The sequence below is a fragment of the Arachis duranensis genome, chromosome 10 (assembly GCF_000817695.3).
Source record: "Arachis duranensis cultivar V14167 chromosome 10, aradu.V14167.gnm2.J7QH, whole genome shotgun sequence".
Classification (NCBI taxonomy): Eukaryota; Viridiplantae; Streptophyta; class Magnoliopsida; order Fabales; family Fabaceae; genus Arachis; species Arachis duranensis.
In genome coordinates, this window is record NC_029781.3 from 92,906,862 (window position 1) to 92,914,904 (window position 8,043).

An 8,043-nucleotide genomic window follows, 5' to 3' on the forward strand; every position below is an offset into this window, starting at 1 on the left:
GCCAAAAACTTGGTGTTGTTGCCGGATCAAAACATGGCACTGTTATTGCAGGGAACAAATGTGAAATTGTAGTTAGGACATTTAATTCCCCGGCAACGGTGCCAAAAACTTGGTGCAAGAAATTGTGATCATCAATGGCGCCATCAACATGGTACGCTCAATTGCAATCTCAACTCTTTATCACAACTTCGCACAACTAACCAGCAAGTGCACTGGGTCGTCCAAGTAATAAACCTTACGCGAGTAAAGGTCGATCCTATGGAGATTGTTGGTATGAAGCAAGCTATAGTCATCTTGTAAATCTCAGTCAGGCGGATTCAAATGGTTATGGAGGATTAATGATTAAAAGATAAATAAAACATAAAATAAATATAGAGATACTTATGTAATTCATTGGTGAGTATTTCAGATAAGCGTATGGAGATGCTTTGTCCCTTCCGTCTCTCTGCTTTCCTACTGTCTTCCGGAATAGAATCCAGTGATTCTTTTGCGTCTGTCACTAACGCCCCACAATCGCGAGTTTGAAGCTCGTCACAGTCATTCAATCCCTGAATCCTACTCAGAATACCAAAGACAAGGTTTAGACCTTCTGGATTCTCAAGAATGCCGCCATCAATTCTAGCTTATACCACGAAGATTCTGATTAAGGAATCCAAGAGATAAACATTCAAGCCTTGTTTGCATGTAGAACGGACGTGGTTGTCAGGCACGCGTTCATAAGTGAGAATTATGATGATCGTCACATAATCATCACATTCATCATGTTCTTGGGTGCAAATGAATATCTTAGAACAAGAATAAGCTGAACTGAATAGAAGAACAATGGTAATTGCATTAATACTCGAGGTACAGCAGAGCTCCACACTTTAATCTATAGTGTGTAGAAACTCCACCGTTGAAAATACATAAGTGATAATGGTGATCATTGGCTTCGGCCCCAGAGAGGGAACCAGAAGAACCAAGATGAAAATACAATAGCAAAAGGTCTTATTTATAGAGAACTAGTAGCTTAGGGTTTACAGAAATGAGTAAATGACATAAAAATCCACTTCCGGGCCCACTTGGTGTGTACTTGGGCTGAGCATTGAAGCTTTCATGTGTAGAGACTTTTCTTGGAGTTAAACGCCAGCTTTTGTGCCAGTTTAGGCGTTTAACTCCCACTTTTGTGTCAGTTCCGGCGTTTAACGCCAGAATTCTTGAGCTAACTTGGAACGCCTGTTTGGGCCATCAAATATCGGGCAAAGTATAAACTATTATATATTGCTGGAAAGCCCAGGATGTCTAATTTCCAATGCAATTGAGAGCACGCCAATTGGGTTTCGGTAGCTCCAGAAAATCCACTTCGAGTTCAGGGAGGTCAGAATCCAACAGCATCTGCAGCCCTTTTCGGCCTCTAAATCAGATTTTTGCTCAGGTCCCTCAATTTCAGCCAGAAAATACCTGAAATCATAGAAAAACACACAAACTCATAGTAAAGTCCAGAAAAGTGAATTTTAAATAAAAACTTAATAAAAATATAATAAAAACTAACTAAAACATACTGAAAATATACTAAAAACAATGCCTAAAAGCGTATAAATTATCCGCTCATCACACGCTAACCCAACCATATTCGTTACCATGAAAGCAACATCGAGGGCTTACTAAAATGGATCACATAATAACCGCGAAAATACACAATGCAAATTAAAAAACATTGATAAATAAAACATGGAGCTAGTGAGCCCAATCATGGGAACGCATCACACAGAGGCAACACCATACAATTAAAGGCGGAGAAACATTAACTAATGACTAATGCCTAACGCCTAGCTTATTCACCTAATGGGAAGAGAAGATCACATAAAACAATGCACAACACACCACAGTACATTTTTTCACACACATACAGAAAACTCCATGCTACCCTTGATGGAAACAACTCCGGCCCATCTTATGCGGCCAACAAATCTGACGACTCCATCAATCAGACCAATAGTGCGGAATTGCGTCTCTAATGCGACGGATCAAAGACATCGAAGCCACGGATGAAATGACTGAAACCAAGGAGGTCGAGACCAAACATAACACATGGCGTATCGGTCAGGTTACGATCACCAATAAAGAGATGCCGACCCCACTCCATTCCACCAGAAGGTCCAAAGTTGATAGTCATCTGATGGACTCTGAACCTAACAGAGGACCGCTCATAGCTAACAAAATCCACACAATCATGGTGCCCAATCAAAGCAGGGTGCTCCACACATACACCTATACCTATTTCAATCTCATTCCATGTAGAATCTAGCGTGGAGTACCTAATCACAGAAACCGATTTCTTACGAAAACTCCCTTCACTATTGACCCAAAAAACATAATGATTGGCAACCGCATAGCTACTGCCCAGTCTATCAACCATTGGCGGGGTCCGAACACAGCGACTCCACTAACCCGTATTCGAATTAAAGATTTACATGTCATATCCAACAGCTGCCAGGTGACTCTTGGCGAGGCTGAGAATCTTATAATAATCACTACCAACCACGCCGACAAAAGCATAAGCAGACCAGTCATCACGGTAGTTGAAGTGGTAACAGTCAGACCCTGGATCAGGAATAATAGACCTCCAGGAGCCCAACGGATCCCATATAACCAACGAACTAGAACAGCCATCGGTAGAATACCTAGCATAAAGCTTGCCCATGGCCGACCCCACAAAGGAAAACCACATCCAGACGAGAGGAGCAGTCACCGGAACCTCCGCACGAGTTTCGAAGATGTACAGAAACAGTCGCCCACAATCAACCTCATTCAGGGGATTGTCTAAATAGGACCGCCGCCTTTCCTCCCTTCGAATTCAAATAAGTTGCCATGTTATCTGCCAGGTTCAACCTATTGTACCAATCATGCGACATGCATATGCCCCTTCCTATTGTTTTTCCATCGGATAGAATAAATATCTTCAGAATCAGGTCCGTTGGCAGCACCGAGAGGTTGGAATTGGTTGGATCCCGGGAATGGCCACCATCGAAGACGGCATCAATCTGTGCGGTGGATGATCAGGAGCTTCCAATTGGGTGCTGATCTTCCATGCTAGCCGTTGAGGAGGAAAAGTGAAAAAGATAAGGGATAACATACGAAAAAAGGAGAATACAAATGCTAGGTAAATGGGAAAATGAGATCTTTACGTGGTGTGATGTGGCTAGACGGTGAATCTGATTCTTCTTAAATACATAGCAACAAAATATAGATATATAGATATATTTTCTTCGCTTAATCCTTTACTCCTTGAATCCTTTTATCCTATTATATTATTAATCAGGTTATTAATCCTTTAATATTATTAATAGTTCAAATAGTACAAATATATGTATATATGTATATATGTAAATTATGTATAAACTACATGTAAACGTATAAATATTTATTCTGTTACTCATGGCTTATATGCTTGCATATATTTAATTTTACTATAATTTATAATTTAGATAATTTATATTTTATATGTTTTTATGAGAGCCAGAACAATAACAACCTCACCAGTCTAATAATGTTGGTAATAAATGTGAATAGCCAAATCAGACTTATAGTAAACTTGGGGTAACAACACGGCTCATCCTTAAACGTTCCTTGTTAAGTATGGAGTGCTGTACACCTTGTGAATTCATTAAATTTGAATTCTTTATTTATTATATTTTATTTAAATGGTCTAGATTTAAAAAGGCAATCTGTTAATTAGGTTAATCATTTTTTTACAAGTTTTAGATTTTTTTTTGTAAATCTCAAATATTGAGCTGAAGTTCAAAATAAAAAAATAGTATATAAATATTAAAAAACAACATGTTTGTACAAAAAAAAAGTTATTGAACTTTAGAATTAAAATAAATAATAAATAAAAAATAAATTGAAAATTTATGTACTAAATCCAGAAAAAAAAAGATATATTAGAATCTTAAAAGAATAATATTAAATATATATTATGTATATAATATTAAAATTTAAATAAATTTTGTTTTGTGGGAAATAAAACTATAATATTAAATATAAACACAATGATAAAAAATTTTTGTGTTATATATATAATATTAAAATTTAAATAAATTTTGTTTTATGTGAAATAAAATTATAATATTAAATATAAAGACAATAATAAAAATTTTGTGTTATATATATATATATATAATTTTATTTTGTGTGAAACAAAATTAAAATATTAAATATGAATAAAATGATAAAAAATTTGTATTATATAAATTTAATTAAAAAGAACATATATAAAACATAAAAAGCAAATAAACATATAATAATTTTATTTTGTGCGAAACAAAAATTTATATAAAAAATATTTATATAATTTTTTATTAACAATTTTTTTATTGAAATATGTTATTTTATTATATTTATAATATATTATGTTTGATAATTACTTTAGCTAGGCTTAACCCTTCAGGTTAGGCCTTTTTAGTTGGACCTGGGCCTCTGTATTGGGCCAGGGTATGAACAGTTTTATATCTGTAATATTTTATACCAATTAGCTTCAGAATTTAATTATTTTTTGAATAAATTAATAAAAAAATAATACAAATAATTGTTTAAATATAATTGTATTTTAATTTTTCATTTTATTACGTACAATTTGAGGATAATTTGAAATAAAAGATAATAAACTTGTTGTAACTGCCATCTATTTTGTGCTTTGACTATGTCGTCATCTGAGAATCATGGCGCCTTCATGGAGACTGGGGTTCTTCTACAGAATCGATCTTGCGTTTGGAGTTAGCCAACCAGCAGCAGCGACAGACATGCGTCTTCCTTTTCTATGGCAGCAATTTTTCGAACTTTGAAGGTCATTTATGGTAGAGGTGGAATATGGTGGGTTCAAGAGCGTTAAAATCTGTGACTAGTCAGAACGATAATAAAAGTACCTGCCAACAAATAAAACAGTGAAAATGCTTAAAGACATCACATCGACAATAACAGAATAATGGAGGAATTCAATCAAATTTTTCTGAGTATTTTTGTAGTGTAAAAGTCGTCCGTGTGTTAAAGGAGGGAATTAATATTTTTGTTAGTGTGTATTTGTTTGTTCAGCCCATAACAAAAAAAATAATAACAATAATAAATAAATTTAATTTATCTAATAACTTTTGATAATAGATTAATTTTTAAAGAGTATTGCACTCCTTATTTTACCTTAAATACACTAGCTTTCGCTCAACAACACCTGGTCACTGAACAACATTATGATGCATGAATTGATGAAAATCTAGGCCAATGAAAGGTGGTGGTTGAAAAGGAGAATGCATTAATTTATGATAACCCGGGGTGATGACACGTGGATTCTGAATGCGTTGCTGAAACCGGATTTAAGATATTAACTAAGGATTAGTATAAACTCAGTGCATATATATAATTAATATTTATCTACATCAATACATTTAATACTATTGTTTACTTACTATAAACAAGATTAAATGTACATTATTATTTTAATATTCATACTAAAAAAACTTACAAGATAATTAGCAATGTGAAATTTAACACGATCAACTTTTTAATTCTTTGCTTCTTAGGTATTATGATTTTGCCAAAATGAAAATTTTGGATTAAGAATATGAATGTGGTGTTCTTCTTTTTGAGAATGATGACAATGAAAATGTTAGAAACAAGAGATTAAATTAGAGAAAGAATTTGTATATTATTGAGTGTATTCAAGTTGTTTGAAATAATATAATATAAAAGAGTATTTATAGGTGTTATGAGAATCATAATAATAAAGACTAATATTATATAATAAATATTCAGATATATTAATTAATTCTAATAAATGTTAATTGATCATAATATATTCTGACATCCCCTCTCAAACAGTCAAACTCAAGTGACAACTTGAGTTTGAAACGTATTTAAAACAACAAAATAAAAAAATGCATAACTGATAGAACGGATGCAGACGGAACTGCCGAAAGGAAGCACAGATGGAACTGACGCTGTCTGAAAGAATAGCAGACGGAACTGCCGGAGGAAGCGCAGACGGAACTGCCACTGTCTGAAGGAAGCGCAAATGGAACTGCCGAAAAGAAACGCAGACGGAACTACTGGAAGAATGACCAACTGTCAAAAAACTACTGATGGCGAACTGCCGAAAAACTGCTGAAAAGTGACAAAGTATAAAGAGATGGCAAACTATCGGAAGGTGACGAAAAATATATGGTTTCTCCACGAGAATAAATAAGTAGTGAATGAACTAATCGGTTAGGTGAGAAAGCATCAAAGCATTGATAAAAGAGGAAAAAAATGGCACAGAAGAAAAATAGGAAAAGTACATTTCAACAAAAAAAACAGCTTATCCTCCTCAAGGAGGATACCATGGCTTTTATACCATATTAGAAACAAGAGACTAAACTGGAGAAATGATTTGTGTATTATTGAGTGTATTCAAGTTGTCTATAATGATACAATATAAAAAGGTATTTGTAGGTGTTAAGAGAAATAAGGACGTAATATTCTATAATAAATATTCAAACATACTAAATAATTCTAATAAATGCTAATTGATCTTAATATATTCTGACAGAAGAAGTAAATGGAAATGAGAGTAGAGTGAACAAGGAAGAGAAGACAGAGATCACCCTCCCACCCCACACATCCTCACGTCAACCATCTGCATGGACGATACCTGGACAAAGGACAAATCTGAGGCTCCGAATTGCACAGAGTTTATGACCATCAGATCTTCGTAGATTTAATCCTGTTCATTGGATTAGCGTGCCTCACAAATCTAAAGGTCCAATTTGAAAACCCATTCTTAGTTATCCGATTGTGTTGGAATCAAATCTGATCGTCTATTGTTGCACGCGTGTCACTATCGATCGCAAATATGAGGATCCGATTTGCAAGCAATTCTCATCCTCCGATTTGTGGTGGGACAATCCTGAGGTTCCAATTTGTTCTCTTCCGTCTTCCACACTCTTGGATTACACAAAAATCTCCAATAATAGTGAGAAACACCACTGAGGGCAATATCAGAATTAAAAAGCAGTTTTTTTTTTAATGTACACTCCTACATATGAGTTAATAACCTATATGTGGTGACCAAATTTCGCCCGGCAAAAAGAAAATTTCACAAACTATTTTTATAAGGGAGAAGATCAACCACATCGCACACGTAGGTGGCACATATCACACATATAGGAGTGGCAACTCTCCAAAGCAAAATAAACATAATCCAAAACATAATTATAAATATTGTCTCCAAAATAACATAAACATAATTCAAAACACTCAATTTTTATCTTCATACTCTTGTAAGTTAGGTTGGGGGAAGTTAGGTTTTAGGAAAAAATTGCAAAAATACCCCCTCACTAAAAAAAACCTTAGCCCGGCGGGGAAGCCCGCCCCGCCCCGCCAAAGCCCGCCAAAACCCGCGGTTTAAGCGGTGTGGGTTAGGCGGGCTTTTGCTATTTGGCGGTCCTGATTTTCCAGCCCAACCCGCCTTTTTTGGCGGGTTACGCGGGCCGGCCCGGCGGGTTTAGGCCCGTTTGCCACCCCTACGCACATACACCTTCAAGGTTGCCGTATTGAACTTTTTCAGCACCTTATAATGTCCGTTGTTTTGTTTCAAAGCAAGAAACTCAAATAAATACTTTACGAAATTGAATTCTTAGGACTTTTCAAACAAGTGTTAAGGTCCTCACAAGCATAAGGAATAAGAACTTTTAACTTACATCTTATGAAATACACACTGATAATCATCGATGCCAACCGTTATTAGCAAACTGTAATATTAAAATACTACTAATCTGCTTTTGAAATTTATTTTAACCAATTACTGTTTTAGTAATCCTCCGAATCACATATCTGTTTAACAAAAGTAACCAATGTAGAATCACTCTTGCCTCTAGACTTTACTCCGTCAACCTTATTTCTTCAATAAATATTTTAAAATTAAATGAAACCAAAAAAGACAGACATTTATCCCGAAAAGCAAACTGTAATAAGAAGTTGAATTCTTCAAAATTCATTTATTTATCTATTTTTCTAGAACATAGTTACATGAAGTGA